Source organism: Pinus tabuliformis, chromosome 6 (genome assembly GCF_031772625.1).
Source record: "Pinus tabuliformis cultivar Carrire ecotype Pingquan chromosome 6, CPIR1, whole genome shotgun sequence".
NCBI lineage: Eukaryota > Viridiplantae > Streptophyta > Pinopsida > Pinales > Pinaceae > Pinus > Pinus tabuliformis.
In genome coordinates this window covers 832,186,697-832,206,357 of record NC_142292.1, presented here as the reverse complement: position 1 = coordinate 832,206,357, position 19,661 = coordinate 832,186,697, and the positions used below count along the sequence as shown (strand labels likewise).

General features: G+C 38.7%; 1 pseudogene; it reads right to left on the bottom strand.

Moving 5' to 3' along the window:
* Positions 1-15,477: 15,477 nt before the first annotated feature.
* Positions 15,478-18,145, bottom strand: LOC149261414 (LRR receptor-like serine/threonine-protein kinase FEI 2; annotated as a pseudogene).
* Positions 18,146-19,661: the final 1,516 nt, after the last annotated feature.

Below are 19,661 nucleotides of genomic sequence, written 5' to 3'. Positions count from 1 at the left end.
TCAGTTAGCGCCTGTATGTAATATTTCCAGTTTGAGTTCCATTCATCTGTCAGTTGCCACTGTCGGTCTGTTATCCATGCCTGTGAGAAGATGGAAGTATGTTGCTGATCTCCAATCTGCGCAAGGTATTTAATGCCCCTGTTGTTTAGATATCGGACTAGCCCTTCCGACAGTATGTGCGCGTTCCCAGAGCCAGGCCAAGGATCTAAGCCTATGCGGACTTGAGAGCCATTACCAATACGCCATAAAAGATTGTCTCTGATGAGAGGCATAGCATTTAGAGTGGCCTTCCAGATCGCAGATATGCCTTGTCGGTTCCAATGGGGTCTACGGATCCAATCGATGATGTTTGAGGGCCAAATATACTTCTGGTGGATAACTTCAGCCCAAAGACTGTTCTGTTTGAGTAGTGACCAGCCCTGCTTGGCTGTCAATGCTTGTGCAAATTCCGAAAGAGCTTTTAGTCCCCACCCTCCCCATCTCTTTGGTGTAGTGACTAATGACCATCTCGTCCAGGCAAAAATCTTCCCTTTTTTGTTCCCATTCCAAAGGAATCTGTTGCATATTTGTTGAATTTTTTGGAGGATGCCCTTTGGGATCCATGTGAGGGACATCCAGTATACTGGGGTAGCCTCAAGAACAGATTTGATCAGCAGGAGTCTACCTGCTTTAGATAGAAGACGATGATGCCAACAATTTATCCTTTTTTCTATTTTGTTGATGAGCCAAGACCAGTGCTCTATTTTGTACCCATCCGGCCTTAGTCTAAATCCAAGATATTTGATTCCATCCAGCAAATTGATTTCCAAGAAGGGGAAATGTTGTGTCGCCAGCTGAGATTCCTGATATGTGCACCCCGCCATGGACCTGGTAGATTTCTCCCTATTGATCACCATTCCCGTAGCCTTACAAAAGAGTTGAAGAATATCATTTAGTGCAATGGAGTCCCGAATACTTCCATTCAAGAAGATTAGGATGTCATCAACAAACAGTAGATGAGTGAGATAGTACTGCTCAGTGATTTTGAGTCCACTGAAGTCTCCATTCCTTTTTGCTGTTGCTATGAGCCTACTAAGCCCTTCCATAACAATAAGAAAGAGGAGTGGGGAAAGAGGGCATCCTTGTCTTATTCCCCTGTTGATGTTGAAGCGAGCAGAGGCCGAGCCATTGATGAGGATAGCAAAGGAGACAGAAGATATGCAACCCATTATCCAGTTAATGAGAATGTGGGGGAAGCCCAAATGTGTGAGAATCATCTTCAAATAGAGCCAATTAACCTTGTCAAAAGCCTTTGCAAGGTCGATCTTTAGAGATATGCCTTTGAGGTTCTTATGCTTTATGGAATGTAAAGCTTCCTGGGCAGTGCCAATGGCCTCTTGGATGTGGTGATTTTGGAGGAAGGCAAACTGTTCAGCAGAGATATGTGAGGACAGAATAGGTTTTATGCGGTTTGCAATGATTTTAGCAATAATTTTGTAGAGGCAATTACATAATGAAATGGGACGGAAGTCATTGAAGGATGTAGGGTCATCAGTTTTGGGTATCAGGGCAATGAAGGTGTAGTTCATAGGGGGATGGATGTGCCCTGTGGTCCGGCTCTCCTCAATGACCTCCAATAAGTCCTCGCCCAGCAGATCATAGAAAGCAAGATAGAACTCCACTGGCCATCCGTCCGGCCCCGGACTCTTATCTTTCTTGAACCATTTGAGGGTGCTTTCCAACTCCTGTTTGGTAACCGGTTGAATGAGATCTTCAATATCCTCCTGACCCACAAAGCTAGGAAAATGACCTGCAAGATTGATGATGTCAGGTAGATTGATGTCATTCGGAGCAGTGAATTGATGCTTAAAATGTAAGACCCCCAATTTGGCAAGTTGCTGATGCGTGGAAGCCCAACCATCTGGTTCACTTGGCAATTTCCAAATAGTGTTTGATGCCTTTCTGCCATTTGCAAGGTTATGGAAGTATTTGGTGTTACTGTCTCCAGCTTTGAGCCAAATGGCTCTGCTTTTAAGCCTCCACAGCTCCTCCTTTTCTTGTAGAATCTTTGTTTTTTGTCCAAGCAGCTGGTTCAGTAATGATTTCGAGGCATCAGTTAGGTAGCCAGTACCTTTTTCGTCTGTCAATAGAGCTATCTGTGCTTCAGTATCATTTAGCATCTGTTCATCGCTGTGACGCTTTCTCCTCGCCCAGGTCTCAGTCAGTTTCTTTAGCTTATTTAGTCTATCACAGAAATCCACCGCTTTCCGCTGCTCTCTCAGGGGGGTTGTGATGCCCAGAAATCCGAGACCATATTAATGTAGTCCGGCTCTTTTAGGAATCCAGCAAAGAATTTGAAAGGGGATCGGGGCTTTATTTTTTTATCGCTGACCTGTAGAAGAATCAGATGATGATCAGAAAGACCACCTGTGCTGACCCATTGTCTATATAGGGGGAACAAAGGGATCAGATCCTCATGCATCATAAATCTATCTAGATGTCGCCCCAGAGCTGCCTCACCAGTACGCTGATTGTGCCAAGTTGGGAGCTTCTTATTCATAGGGATATCCACAAGTATATGCGCATCAATTAACATATTCATTTGATCCGCGATAGGATCAATCTGGGCATGATGTCCCCAGGATTCTCCAACCCCCAGGGAGAAATTGAAATCGCCCCCCAGCACTGTATTCTGTGTAATATGATTGCCATTCAGAAAGTCTTGCCAGAATGATAGCCTATTCTGGTTGGGGCCATATATATTAATAATCTTGATAGGGAACCCCAATTTGCCCATGAAGATGTCCATGCCGAGGAAGCCTCTGCCCCCCCAAGTGGAGAGGAGCTTGCTTTTTCTTGGATTTATGCCAATGGCAAGACCACCTGAACGGCCACTAGCATCCAATCCATGGAATGTCCAGCCTGGGTGAAGAGCTTGTAGGCTTCGCACCGCCATCTCAGATGTGCATAAGGTTTCCTGAAGGAATATTATATCACATCTTGATTCATGCATAAGTCTTTTCAGAGCCAAACGTTTTTTGGGGTTGGCTAGTCCCCTACAATTGTAGGAGAGCCAGATCATGGGGAACCACAAGTCAAGGGCTCAATTGCTCTAAGTGCCCGTTCAATGGTATACTGTCGCCCCTGGGCGACATCAGCAACAGTGTTTTGTATGGCCGAGTTGATTTTAGATGGTCTACCCCTTTTAGGCTTGCGGTATCGTCCAGGGGATGATCCCAGACCAAGCAATCTGGATCGAGCCCGGGGTCTGAGATGGTAGGGGTGTGATCTGGAGCCGACCGGGGAGGAAGAGGGTTTGGGGAGGCCCAGCTCCAATTTGTGAGAGGAGGGTGTGGTGGAGAAGGTGGGTGGAGGGGGAGCAATGGTGCAGGGGATGGAGGGAAAGGGTACTTGATCAAATTGAGGGGACCGCAAAGAGGAGTGCATAACAGAATGCAAAACATCAGAAAAATTATGAGAACTGATGGGAGCAGAAACATTACCCGGGTGAGATGAAACAGTCTCCGCGGTCTTGGAGCGGGTGCGCGGCGGGGCAGGTGTAGATGAAGCCTTTCTTCTGGTGTTCTTCTTGGCGCCTTCAGTAGCCAGCTTTGTTGGAGTCTCATGTTGAGTCTGCTCCCCTTCCATAGGAATATTAACTCCTATGTTTTGGTCCACTGTAGGCTGCTGTCTGGGGCCTTTGGTATCCTCGGATGTCACCCCCGAATTTAGTGGGCAGTCCTTGTAGAGGTGACCAATTTTATGGCATCTTCGACATCGAAATGGTACACCTTCGTAGTCCAGCAGCTGCTTGTGCGAGAAATGTCTGTGATGCAGGGTGATTTTCTCCTCCAGTCCCGGCCTAGTGTCAAGATGAACGAGAATGCGAGCCATTGTCATGATACCAGTTTTCTCATAGGATTTGTCATGCTCCAGGTAAGTGCCTAGAGTGTCGCCTATTCTCTTGAAGACATACGGGGTCCAAAATTGCATGGGCAGTCCAGGAAGACGAACCCAGATGGGTCCAGCCCCTAATTGTTCACGCTCCGGGTCGAAAAGAGGATCCCAGCGCTTTAGCAGGACTGGTGCCAGCTCAATATGCCAGTATTGGGAGAGAATCCATTGGGTGTATTCAGGCCTGTGAAAGTGCAATGCAAACTAGCCCCTCGCGAGGACCCTGATTTCCGGTAGTTCTTTAAGAAGAGTGCCCCAAATCTCCTCCGCCCATAGCTTGAGTCTTTCCACTGAGTAGGTACGACCCCTTACCCTACCGGCCAGGACTCTCCGGGCAGTTTCCAAAACATCCGGCATCTGTGCTTCTTTGCCAAAGGTGATGTTGAAATCAGAATCTATAGCGCGTAGGCACTTGCCTTTTTTTAGTTTCTTTGAGCGCTTACCAAAGGGGAGGTCCTTTAGTAGTCTGCGGCACGGATCAGATGAGCTGTGCTGTGCGGATCCCGCAGATCGAACTGGAAGCAAAGGAGTGTTAAAACAGCCCGAGCGGATGGGGGAGCGAGGACCAATACTGCTAGTGCCCGGTAGTAGAGAACCGGGGGGGGGGGCGCAATGAATCCAGTGGGTTCTGCGGCATCAATGAGACGGAGGGTGAATGTGAGGTCGATGGAGGCGGTGGGGGATTCGGTAAGGCAGGTCGAGGAGGGTTCTGTAGCGGAGAATCAAAAGAAGGCGAGGTCTGTAAGCAGGAACCCAAAAGATGGAGCGTTGCTGGTGAAAGGGGCGGGCATTCGAGGGCCGGAAAGTCGGCCAAGTTACAGTCCGAGGGTTTCTTCTTCCCTGAGTGCGGCAGATGCGGGTGTAGGGATGAGGCAGCTGTCTCAGAAGCAAGCTCGATACTCCGGGGTTTCATAGAAGGTCGTTTAGTATGTGCCCAGATGTCTTGGTGAGGCGTGGGGTCCGCCTCGTAGTCTACGAGGTCTTCTTCACCCATGCTGCCTGTCAATACAGAGATGCCCCAGAGAAACCGACCAGGGGACCGCCCGACGGAAAGTTGGAGAGCCTGTGCGCTGGGATGACCGAAGGGGACCGCAGAGTAAACCCAGGTGCCAAGAACCCCGTGAACTGGTTGTCGCGTAGCTGCCAGTCAATGGTCTGTCTTATATAATCGTGTATCCATAATAAATTATAAATTAAAATTATTCTTTTAATTTATATAATTTATTTTAATAAATCTAGGTTGGGTGTAAAATTAATGTCCACTATATTATATAATCCTGTATCCATAATAAATTATATAAATTAAAATTATTCTTTTCATTTATACAATTTATTTTAATAAATCTAGGTTGGGTGTAAAATTAATGTCCACTATATTATATAATCATGTATCCATAATAGACCAATGTTTGGTCTTAGCGGAAGTTAACCATCATCATCATTATCATAAATTATATAAATTAAAATTATTCTTTTGATTTATACCATTTATTTTAATAAATCTAAGTTGGGTGTAAAATTAATGTCGACTATATTATATAATCCTGTATCCATAATAAATTATATATATTTAAAATTATTCTTTTAATTTATACAATTTATTTTAATAAATCTAGGTTGGGTGTAGGATTTATGTCCACTATATTATATAATCCTGTATCCATAATAAATTATATAAATTAAAATTATTCTTTTAATATATACAATTTATTTTAATAAATCTAGGTTGGGTGTAAAATTAACGTCGACTATATTAAGGTTGCCCCCTCTCCCCTACCCTATTTGGCATTTACATCGATAAGCTCGAAGCTATTTAGAGGAAGCAGCATGCGATGGCACGATCTTAGCTGGGATAGTCGTCATCCTTCTTCTCTATGCTGACGATATTGTTCTTTTGGCAAGGTGCCCATCTGATCTTGATAAGCAACTCAGGCTTCTTAAGGATTTTTTCTCTACCATGGGTATGACTGTTAACACTGACAAAACAAAAGTTATGATTATCAAATCCAAGAAGGACACTTACACTAATTTTATGTATGACAATAATAACTTGGAGGAAGTGTATTCTTACAAGTACCTAGGAATTGATATTCGTCACAAGCTCAACTAGAACCATAGCATTGAGAAAAGGATTAATGGGGGGTGGAAAGCTTATTTTGGTCTTGAAAATAATTGTAAAACAGCAAACCTTGTAATGTGGGATAAAAAGAAGTTCCTCTTTGAAACTTTAGTCACTCCTGTTATCTTATATGGCTGTGAGGTTTGGGGTTGCAGCATCTCCAGAGAATCATGGAGAAAGATTGAGCAAATCCAGAAGCGTTTTATAACTTATAACCTGAAAATTAAAAGTAATACACCCTATCATATTCTCCTTATGGAAGCAGGTATTTCCCCTATTGAGAGCCTAGCTATGATTAGGTTTCTGTTGTACAAGCACAAACTCAATAACATAGATGATCATAGACTTCCTAAGCTAGCTTTAAATTCCAGCCAAAACCACCTAAGGCTCAATCGGTGGTGGCATAAAGACACAAGGACCTGGTTAAACTATTGGGAGATCAACAAGAATGATGCATTGCAAAACATAAATAACATTAAAGATATTGTTACTTCTAAGTTCAAAGAAAAAATGTGGTGTGAGAAAGATTTTGCGGCTAAAAGAAAATTAAGTTATTATAAGAAGGTCATTAGTGCCACCCTAGAAGATCAAAAGTATCTCTCTATTTTAACTAGCTCAAAGAAGAAAATTAATATAGCAAAGATTAGAACGAATTCTCATGAGCTCCATAGTGAAACAGGTCGTTGGGCAGTTCCTAAAACGCCATGGATGGAAAGGATCTGCCATATATGTGAGAATAGGAACATCGAGGATGAAAACCACTTCCTCTTAGAGTGCCCCGCGTACAACCACATTAGATCTCAGTGTCACAATCTTTGTTACAACACTGACCTTCCTAGCCTTTTACAATGTCAAAATTATAGTGAGCTTGAGAGGCTTCTCTCCAAGCTTTTTGAGCATAGAAATAAAATCTTAAATCAAAATAAATAATTTGTTTCTTTAGGTCCGATAGACCAATGTTTGGTCTTAGCGGATGTTAACCACCACCACCACCATCATCATCATCATCATCCTGTATCCATAATAAATTATATAAATTAAAATTATTCTTTTAATTTTTACAATTTATTTTAATAAATCTAGGTTGGGTGTAAAATTAATGTCGACTATATTATATAATCTTGTATCCATAATAAATTATATAAATTAAAATTATTCTTTTAATTTATACAATTTATTTTAATAAATCTAAGTTGGGTGTAAAATTAATGTCGACTATATTATATAATCTTGTATCCATAATAAATTTATATAAATTAAAATTATTCTTTTAATTTATACAATTTATTTTAATAAATCTACGTTGGGTGTAAAATTACTGTCAACTTGTATCCATAATAAATTATATAAATTAAAATTATTCTTTTAATTTATACAATTTATTTTAATAAATCTAGGTTGGGTGTAAAATTAATGTCGACTATATTATATAATCTTGTATCTATAATAAATTATATAAATTAAATTTATTCTTTTAATTTATACAAATTATTTTTTTTTTAGACAAATTTCGGTTGCTATATTATGAGCTGAAAAAAGGAGTCAGATCTCCATGCATACAATACTTTCTGGATGTCTCGGATCAGAGGAATTACAAAATGGGTCCCTTCCTTGATCCTTGTTCTAATAGTTCTGCCTCTGAAACTTCCTAGACTACTGTAAATCCTAACATATTGCAAAGACCAAAATTTACAGCTACACAACATATTTAATCTATTTCAATATCACTGATCTGCCTAGCCGTGGACTCTTCCGGATTTGGGTCTGGATCCATCTGTTTTGCACTGGAGGAGCTGGGGGCATCCTTAATCTTTTTGTCCATCATGTACTGTAGGATTGCAATCGACTCTTCTGCATGACTACAGCGATTCGCCAAGTTTCTGAACTGCTCATGGAGAGAGGACACTCTGTGCAAAAAAAGATTAATTTATGCCCTGTATTTCTCATTAAGTATCATATACTGTTCTTCCATTCTTGCCTCCAAACTCTTGACCTGGTCCTCCAAGATGCACTGCTGCGCCCTTACCTCCTCAAATTCTGCTTGAAGGTCTGCACAATGTAGGCAGTCTTCTGATCGGTCCATATTTGTCTTAGGCGATTTCCTGTTTGAAGTCTCAGCTACTGAAACTCGAGTCTTTTGAGCACTAAGTCGATTACAGCAGGTTGAAGTCTCAGCTACTGTAACTCGAGTAAGCTTAATGGATGGCCGATTCTTTTGAGCACTAAACCGATTACAGCGGGTTAAAATGAGGAGGATGGGAACATTGAGGTGTCGATGCTTACCCGAACAACTTTGCTTAACACATTGAAGAAATCTATTCTCTGATGTATAAATAGAATTAAACTGCGCGCTTCGGGGGCGGGAAGATGTCAAACTGAGCATCATGGGACTATTGCATATCCGCAGAGTGATCAGATGCAAATCTCACATAACATGAAGGGTCGATCTGAAAGGACAATTCTCACCTGAAGGCTTGTGGTTTCTCATGCGTTTAGGCGAATTCCTGATTGCAAATCTGGGCAAAATCCTACCCACATGTCCTATTCTATCGTCGGCACGGATTATTTGATCTATCTCACTGATTCTGTCAGCTAGAGATCGCCTGTTGTTGACTAGATATGTAAGGATCATGGTAACGGTTGGAATGTCATGCTGGAATTACAGCTCAGACTGCCAATGGGCCTTTCGCATGCTCTGCTGGCATGTTTATCCGCTTCCTTGTTCAAACTGCGGAGGATGTGATAATAACTAACCTCTTCCATTGTCGCGTGAAGGATTTGATTTCGTTGATTTATCTGTTGGAGGAGAATATTTGGTGTACTCTGTCGGTGTGCCATAAGCCGAATGATTATTGAGGAATCCCCGAACACCACTGTCTTCTTTATCCCAAGTTTGATTAATTGGGTGAGACCCTGGAACAGGGCTAGTCCTTCAACTCTGTTGTTGGAGTTCTCCCCTAGTCCCCATTCATAATGAAGGATGCAGTCTCCGTTTGCATTACAAATAAGGCCCTCTGCACCGGCCAGACCCGGATTCGACTTAGATGCACCATCAAAGAATAAGCAGAATCTATTGTAGTTACTCAGCCAGTTAGAGAATTCCTCTTCTTTTAATCTCAGTTTCCATGCGCTTTTTGCTTCTTTTGCCTTTGTCCCCCTCCTGCTGGTTTCCTGAGCACTGGATATGTTCTCCAGAACGTAGCTGAGAAGATTTCTCTCCTCTATACTGTAATTTGTTGCGTCAATTTTGCCGCTGGTGTGGTTTGTAATTGATTCTAGAGCCAACATTTTGGCTTTGTGGCAAATTTTCCTGGTGCTGAAGCCTTTCTCCTGAAAAACCTTGCCATTTCGTGCTAACCAGATGCGCCATAGAAGTGTGAGTGGTATGGTGTTCCATACTCTTTGATCCAGTTTGCTTCTTTTCTCTTTCCAAGGACAGTTCTTCCTCCATTTATAAATCGTTTCTGCGATGGTGGTCTGGGGCTCCCAGGGTGTTTCTCCCATTGAGGCCATTTTCTTCCAGCATTCACCGGCCACCGGACATTCTATAAATAAATGTTGCATTGTTTCCTCTGATCTGCAACAGTTTGGGCACTCAGATGGGCCCATTATGCCTCTCTTTCTTAGATTTTCCGATGTTAATGTTTTCCCTTTCAGAAGAAGCCAAATGAAGAACTTAACCTTGGGGGGTGCCTCTGCTCTCCATACTATTTTCCAGTGGTTCCAGGGTTCCAGTTGATAGGTGCTGGCACAGAGGTATTGATGTCCAGCTTTTACTGTGTATTGTGTTCCAGTTGGATCCCATCTATACCCATCCAGTGTACCTTCTTGAACCGGAGCTTTGCTGTGGAGGAGCTTCTTTAGGGCGTTGAGGCTAGTTTCTAACACATTGGGGGGATCCGGGAATTTCCAGCCTATCTAGGCATGAGTGTGGGAGCCCCATTTTGATATTTGGGACAAGAGGAAGAGTCCTTTATCATTAAGCCAGTTTATGACAGGGATTGCCTCTCCTTTTGATCCCATAGGTTGCTGCCCTAGGATTTTGTCTATAGAGAAATTGATATTGTTTCCCCCGCATAGGACCTTAGAGATATTTTGCTACATAAATGGTATAGCCTTCTTGCAAAGTTGCCAAATTTTTGTACAGTCTCTATTAGGAATATTAGACTCCAAAAGCTGCTGCCTTGTACAGTTTAAGTATTTTACCTCCAAAACCTTCTTCCACCACACTGTAGGCCCTGTGATCAATCTCCATACAATTTTTGCTCCAAGGGCCAAGTTGAGAAGCTTTGGGGATCTGATGCCCAGTCCTCCTTTTTCCTGAGATTGGATTATATTCTTCCAGCTTACTAGATTGAATTTGTTTTTATCCGTTTTCCCTCCTTGCCAAAGAAAGTGTCTGAGTACTCTTTCCATTTTCTGATGGAAAACAGCTGGAGCTTGATATAAAGAAAAACGGTATATGGGAAGAGATGCAATACCTGATTTTAGGAGAATTAGCCTTCCTGCTGGGTTCAACCACATTGTGCCCCATTGCTGCACTTTCCTCTTTATTTTGTCGAGGATCTCATTCCAGGTATCAGCTCTCAAGGGTCCCAAACATACTGGCATTCCTAAGTAGGAGAAGTGGTTCCAGATTAGACTGCAGGAAACTCCAAATATGCTTGCAATACTGTGAATGGTATGATTTGCTGTGTTCCATCCATAAATACAGCTTTTTATCTGGTTGACTTTCCCTCCTGAGTAATCCATGAATTGGTCCAAGAGCTTCTTGAATCGCCTTGCTATTGTAGTGGATGCTCCTCCTATCAGCAGAGTATCATCTGCAAACTGTGAATGATTGATGTTCTTTGTTCCATGTTCGATCTTGATCCCAGTGATTAATCCTACTCTCCGGTTATAGTCCAGGGCTTGACTGAATGATTCAGCCATGAGGATGAACAAATAAGGAGAAAGGGGGCAACCTTGTCTGAGACCACGGGATGATTGGAAGGCTGCACATGGTCTCCCATTGATCAAGGGGGAGATCCAAGGTCCAGTTATACAGGCTGCAATCATAGTGATGAAGGAAGGATCAAACCCCATTTTATGAAGGACAGCATACAGATAGGAGTGCCTTACTCTATCGAAAGCATTTTCAAGATCCAGCTTTAGAACAAATCCTTTTTCTTTCCTGGTTAAACTCAAGTGGATTGTCTCTTGTACAAGGAGAATAGAATCAGTAATGTGCATGTTAGGGAGAAATCCCCCTTGATTTTCAGAGATCAAGGAGGGAAGGAGGGGTTTAAGCCTGGCTGCCAATATTTTTGAAATAATTTTGTAGGCTGAGTTGCATAATGAGATTGGCTGGAATCTCGAGAAGGAGGAAGGGCGATTTTCTTTTGGTATCAAAGCAAGATAAGTGGAATTGGTGAATCCCCCCATTTTACCTTTTTTCATCACCCAACAAATCATCTTTAATAGATCTTTTTTTATCATTGACCAGTATTCCCGATAGAAGCAAATGGGGAATCCATCCGGTCCTGGTGCTTTGTTAGGATGCAAACTCCAAATAGCTGCTTTGATTTCCTCTTCTTCTACTTCTTTCCTAAGATTGTTGTTCATTTCTTGTGTGATCCCTTTAGGCAGATACTGGAGCATGTTTGAGTAATCTTCTGCGCCTTTGTCTTCAGTCAGAAGTTTACAAAAATGCCTGGTGGCTGCTTCCTTTATAGATTCCTGAGAGCTATATCGATTCCCTTCATTATCCATTATTGTGCTTACTGTGTTTCTGAGCTTTCGAACAGTGGCTTGTTTGTGGAAATAAGCTGTGTTTTTATCTCCTTCCTGCAACCAAAGTTGCCTAGATTTTAATCTCCATTTTATTTCTTCATCCCTAAGGATTTGGTTCAACTGTGCATATAATCTACCATCTTGTTCTTTATTCTGCTAAGATAGCCCTTGCCCTTCGATCCTCTGTTGCACATCCTCTAGATCTTGCTTGATTTTCTTTTTGTTCATTTCGGGCTCTTGATAGTTGTTCCTTGCCCAGTTCTTTAAGGCCTGCCTTACCCTTTTGAGTTTTGTTTCCCAGATATAACTTGGGGACCCCTCTACATGTTGGATCCATGTCGTTTGCACCACTTCTTTTGCAGCTGGTATCTGGTTCCATATGGCGCTATATTTGAAGGGTATGGGCCCTAGAGGGCAGTGACTTTGGAGATTTAAAGTTATCGGATAGTGATCAGAAGCCGACATATTGAGGATATTTGAATAGCCTATTGAGAAGGTGGAAAGGTATGCTATGCTGATAAGGAATCTATCAAGCCGTTCCATTATGTTGCTGGCACCGATTCTTCTATTACTCCAGGTATACCTACGATTTTTGGGCCTGACATCAACTAGATCATGATCCTGTATAATGGTCTCCAAACGGCTTCTGGAGGGATCTGGTGTGAAATTACCTCCTCTTTTTTCATTAGTATGCAGCACTAGATTAAAATCTCCTGCTACAATGAGATTGGTATTCTGATCCACTTCTATGTTTGCTTTCATTTATACAAATTATTTTAATAAATCTAGGTTGGGTGTAAAATTAATGTCGACTATATTATATAATCTTGTATCCATAATAAATTATATAAATTAAAATTATTCTTTTTATTTATACAAATTATTTTAATAAATCTAGATTGGGTGTAAAATTAATGTCGACTATATTATATAATCTTGTATCCATAATAAATTATATAAATTAAAATTATTCTTTTAATTTATAGAATTTATTTTAATAAATCTAGGTTGGATGTAAAATTAATGTCGACTATATCATATAATCTTGTATCCATAATAAATTATATAAATTAAAATTGTTCTTTTAATTTATATAATTTATTTTAATAAATCTAGGTTTGATGTAAAATTAATGTCAACTATATTATATAATCTTGTATCCATAATAAATTATATAAATTAAAATTATTCTTTCAATTTATATAATTTATTTAATAAATCTAGGTTGGATGTAAAATTAATGTCAACTATATTATATAATCTTGTATCCATAATGTGATTATCCAATATTATTAAAAAAAATCTTTTTTACTCAAATAATAAAATATAAAAATAAAAAATAATATTAATTTAAAATATAAAAAATCCTATAATTGTATCAACTATATTGTATAATATTCTATTGTTATTATCCAATATTATTATTATTTTTCTTCTATTATTAAAATAATATCATAATAAAAAATATAAAAAATAAATTATATAATTAAATTTTTTAAAAATAATAATAATATCCAAAATATTTAATTAACAATATTAATTGCACACCTTTAATTTTGTAAACTCTCCTACTTCTTAAAACTAGTGATCTGAAGAGTCGGACTTGTTTGTCCTTCAATTGTCCAACTATTCAACTTCATCGGGGCCTTTTATTTATGACTTAGTAAAAGTTGAGAAATATAAACATGGATTTTAAATTAACCATTTAATAAATGTGAAAAATTATAAAAATATATTTATAAAAAGTCATTTAACTAGTCAAAGACATATATTTATAAAACAATCAATATATTACTTATAAAATTAAATTTAAATTAAGAAAAAAAACACAAACTCCACTGCCAACTAACTCTATGCAAATTATTAAAAACATAAACCAGTCTTCTAAGATGATTGCAGAGACTATAAATATGATACAACATAGAATGTGGAGCCTACAAGTTACATTTTGTTCAAAAGATAAAGCTTAAAAAATACTTCAATTTCTTTCCTTTAAAAATAATTAAACATCATTGAATATTTTAACAGAAAAATGTTAAGATGCATTGATGTGTCCTTTTCAAGTGATGCATTTTATCATGCTTACAAATATATGCAGACCTACCTGCACAATAACATTTACTGTGTGCATTCTGTCAATGACCTAAATATCAACATATCTATTCAATTTTTCTAAATGTTGTAAATAACCAAAATTCTAGAAATATTCGTAAATGTGTACAAATATTTATAGGCGCTCTCCCTATATCTCAAGCTTTTTGGTTTCAGCTTCAGCTTTGGAAGTCAGAAGATTTATCCAAGCTTCAATTCTTGCTTCTTCTGGCTGATATCTGAAATTTACAGACAACCTAAACGCTCAGACATTTTGTTGTGAAAATTATAGATAACAAATGCTAGCAATCTCTGAAACATTCTATCAAAAAATTGATATGCATCCTCTCTAGAATCTTCTAATAAATTTGCAATGCTTCTTTAGCCTTCCACATTCGTACCCACCCTAAAAATCCCTATTTCATAGTGAAAATTAATGAGAATATTCAAGTGATCATATCTAGAAAAATGTCTGCTTCAATCATAAATATGTGAACAAATAATGTTGATTAATCAGATTTCTTTAGACTATGATACTCAACCAAATATTGGATGTGATAAGAGTGGGAATTTATCTGAATTTTGATAATAACGGGTCTTGGGTTTTGTTGTGCGGATCCTGGGTTTCGTCATCACTTGGGTCAAGGTCGGAGCCTCCACCACGAATGGTTGTATTCCATTGGTATCTGCGGCCCTCACTCTTCCTAAACTTCTCCTCCACATAACGGCTGAGTTTCGTTGGAATCTGCGACCCTCACTCTTCCTCCATGTTCTCCTCCACTTGATCGTTAGGTTCCTCTGGTATCCGAGGCCGTTACTCTGGCCCTCACTCTTCCTCAAAGTTCTCTTATCCAGACTTATTCAGACTCAAATAGATCTTGGTTCCTCGGGTTCTAATATCACCTTTCTTAGACTGTATATCAATTTATTCACAAGAAAAATGACACACAAATATACACCAATACACAACATTTACTTGGTAAAAACCTAACGTTTTGTGAACAAAACATCCACAGGCAAGGCAAATAGGATTTTATTGTGGGAACAAACTCACTCTGCCCCTCATCTCTCTCGGAATCAACATATGAAATACGCACTAGGATCTTATTGGAGGAAATCACTCACTCTGCCCCCTCATCTCTTGCAATCACCGTATGAAGTAGGCATTGTTACAATAGTTTTGATAACCATCGTTTGGTTCGTAAACTACCTAACAATATTTACAATTAGCTTTACATTTACATTTTCTTTTAATGATTGTTGTCATATTCTAACAAAACTCATTTTTGGTTCTGACAAATACTTACTCAAACAAAAATAGTTGGCTACCCTCGTTTAAGTGATGGGCAGGGTTTCTATTATAGCAATGAATTATATTGAATGCTTTGCACCATTGTTAGTCTGGAGAACACAACGTGATATATTTGCGGAGAGCCACTGGCTCACAAATATATACAAGGAGACCAGAACAACACAACTGAAGTCGTGAAGAGTTTATGACCAAGAGGGAAAAAAACAGTTGCCAAAATGGGTATGGAAGGCCTGGGATTGAATTTATCTGGTCACTCTGAATTAGATACATAAAAGTCATTAAGGTATGGAGACACTGTATCTTCTTCTAGGATCTGAACTACTTGGTTTATTGTTGGACGTTCTTTAGGATTGGAAGTTATGCACCTCACAATGATTAGTAGAAACGCCTTTACAACCACAATCACAACGCGTATCAACAATTTCTTCCAGTGTATTGTTCCTCAAATAGTGTGTTAACCTACATTTGGAATGGGGATATCAATGTCATAGTGTGTATTCCATTCTATACTCAATTAGAAATGCAATTGTCTAATCATGATGGTGAAGCTAGTAGTCAAAAATTGCATACTGGGCATTTTAAATCACAACAAGTTCTTAGATTACTATGACTTTAAAATAAATTATCATGGTATCTATGACTTTAAAATTAAATTATCATTTTAATTATAAAATGATAAAATACAACATAAATTACCCATCCAACAACATTCAAACCTTTGATTACAAATTATTGGCATGTTGGTCATTTTCCACTGAGCAACTCTAACAAAACAACTCCAAAGTTGTATACATCAGATTCCTCTTTTGCTCACCCACTTTGCAGATACTCTCTCAATTGACTATCATTGGATAAAAATATATGACTACCTTTGGTGATACAGAATCTCTAAATCCTAAAAAGGGGTAGAACTAAAGGAAATCAGTACTTGGTGCCAAGCAGCCAAATGTGCCAGCTATAATGGTGGCCACATGTGTCTCATCGTCTTCCAAGAATTTGGAAGACTGAAGTCTGATACATGTGACTCCAAATTCTCAACCAGCAATATATTGTTGGGCTTTACATCACGATGTACAATGCGAGGATAGAAATCATGGTGCAGATAAGCCAGATTTCGATCTGCTCCAAATGTTATTTTCAATCGAGCACTCCATTCCAGAGTTGATTCTGTTTTTCTATGGTTTGGACAACATTGATAGGAATACTTGCAAATTGATTCCAAACACCAAAACTCTAGACGCCAAACAATATTGAAAATATTATAAGCTACCTTAAAATCAGAACGAAAGTCATCTTGAAGGGTTTCCATGAATTTCACAAATTTAGCATTGCCAGTATACTAACCATGTAGTAACTCATCCAAGCTTCCCAGAGGCAAGTAGTCATAGATAAGAAGTTTGGCCGATGGACAATTGCAATAACCTCACAAATTCACAAGGTTTTTTATGTTTGATGTTTTCCAAAATATCAAGTTCTCTTTCAAAGAGGCAATCTTATCTTTACCCCATTGTTCATAATTTTCTTCACTGCAAACGCACTATTGTCATCCATCACCAATTTCTACATGGTACCAAAGCCTCCAAACCAAAATATATCAATATCATCAAGTGTTTCAATTCTCTTTATTATATCCTGAGATGTATGTGGCTAATCTCCATGGAACATGACCAACTTAGCATCTGTGATATAGCACATTTGAGAGGGATTTTTATCAATTTCCACCTGATAAGTTGAAAATAGGTTGAAAGAGATTAGCAAATATACTTGTTGGATATATGTTTTTTGCAGGAGTTACTGCTCCATTTTAGCGTAAGGTTGCTTGACCCCATCATTCTTGTACAAAAAATAGTACCATAAGAAGAACAAGACAGCAAGAGCCATGCCCATTGTCATCATTGCTCTGATGAGGACTCTGTTTGAAACTCGCTCCGATGGCTTAGTTGATGCTGATAACATCCAAAGAATTCAGTAAATCAAAGTCAAAATATATCAAGACAAGTTCCAAATTGTCCAAGACACTACGCAACAACATTGGCACAAGGGTAGATTCAAGTTCAAAACTCTTGGTAGGGAAAGGGAAAATGAGCATATAAGACACCAATATGAAGTCTTGGATATATTCCCTGGATCTACATCACAATTTGAGTTGGATATTATAGCACGGAATCCCAATGAATTCTTGCAAGTGTCTCCAGTCGTTGACCACATAAAGCCAAGTTGCTCAGGAACCTAAAAATCACGTCCAAGAAGGAAGTTATCGTCTTAGATTTTACAACAATAAACATGTTTCAAAAATTCATATGGAAAATTATTTGAATTTAACAAGAATATTATTTTCCTACTTGTTGATAAATTAGAATATGTTTAAACAGTTTACAAAATATATATTATAAAGCAAAATAGGAATTACTTGAAAGGATATCAGTAGATACTTAAAAAGGATCCAATCACAATAATTTCTATGCAAGGTTAGTCATAAAATTGGAAAAAATCTTTAACACAGATTTATGAATCAATTTTAAAATTAATCTAATTTAAGGGTTTGCCAAAAATGGCCTAACACATAAGGATGATTGTAATCATGGCAGTGACATACCTTTTGACTGTCTGTCAAAATAGATTTGATGTTCTAAACGTAAGTGCCACGGTTGTACTCGCCCTTTGGGAAAAGAGGTTCCACTTGATAGTACCAAGGCCTACCTGGTTCTTCCTAATTATGTGCTCTGTGTCATCATTGTGCCACCCTCCAATTTCTGCACCCACTACCTCACGGCCTTGTTAATCACGGTGCCTTTCCCTAGATGATTATGTTGGATCTCTGTATATAGATACTCCACAACTTTCTCTGTAATGCCTGGACAATATTGTGATTCTGGCATGGAGTGTTGGGCTTCATTGGGGAACCACCCATTCCCCATGGTCATTTTATTTACCCATTGCGCACTGATTGGCACCTGATTGGTTGGTGGATGGTTTTTCATCCTCTCCAGAATAAAATGTAATAGTTTTGAATGAGAAATCATTGTGTTAATATCTAAAAATTATTATATGAATATTGCCACTGTATCTAGAAATTATAGTAGAAAATTTGTGAGGAGGTTATCCACCGAGCATTGTATTGTGCAAAGTCTGCAATAAGACTTTCAAGTTATGGTCCAATGAAATAGTCAAAAAAAAAATCCTAATAATATTGAAAAAAAAAAAAAAAAATTCCAAAATTTAACATTATAACTTGTTTGAATTTGTTGCATGTAAGATTCTGCCACAACAGAAAGGCACCCAAATCAGCCAGAAGTGTGCACAATGCTCTTGAAGGCTATCCAAAGTATATGCTCAAAAAATTTCCCTAATCATGGTAATACCTTCCCACTGGTACTTTTTCTGGGATACAAATAAGAGGACTTTATGGGCATTCCCATTCCCTGTAAGGTCTGGATATATTTGCTTATTTATGGCTCTGAAATTTTCCAATATTATACTTAAACTTCAATGGCTTTGTCATAAGCTTTCCAGTCTGAAATCAATGATCCAAATAAGATCTCAGACTCCATTGGATCGTCCAGGATTTTAGATTAAGTTGAAGATCTATATTCTGAATTCAGGATAAACATCAGGCATCCATAAACATACTTTTAGCAAAATGCAGTCAAAACATTAAGCATTTCACAAAACATTGTCCCCATGAATTTCAGTTAATTTTTCTTAACCATGGTAAACAGATTCTACACTCTACAATAATTTCTACAGGAAACTAAAGAGAAGAAAACTTAAAGCCACTCAAAACAAAACTCGGTAATTAATGCTAGAATCTATAAACACGCACTGTAGAAAATATATGACAGAAACATAGTAAATTGACTGTCAAAACCTGTTACTGCTACCTCTGCAAAGAAAAATCCGCTACAAGGCAAACGACAAACTGCTAACTATTGTACTGAAAACCGAATTTACAGATCCATATGCTAGCCTTTCTCTTATAGAATTGAGAAGGTGATGCAGGAGCATTTAACCCAAGAGAAAATCATTGTAATTAAGTAGACATAGGGCGTCATGTAGTTTTAGGAAGTTAGTTTCCTAAGTCTCAAGTTAATGTAATATTTAGGCTTTTAAGTGATTTAATTAGATAATGTGAGATGTTTTTAAATGCTCTCGAATAAATGAGAACATGAGTGGGCAATAATGACAAAAGAGTCTAAATTCAATTAGGACTCTTTAAGTAGTTCCATGATTCGAGGAACTAAGGAGAGCTCTTAGGAATTAAATGGAGATTAGAAGTGGGCGTAGAGGATAGAGGATTTAGGAGTCGAACCAGGATTAGTTCAACGAACCTTTCTGGTATAAATGTAAGCCTACAGGCAGAGCTCATGGGGAGGCCACGATATTGAAGAACAAGCCTGTGCGAGACACAGAGTCTCGGATATGTAATCGACTGTT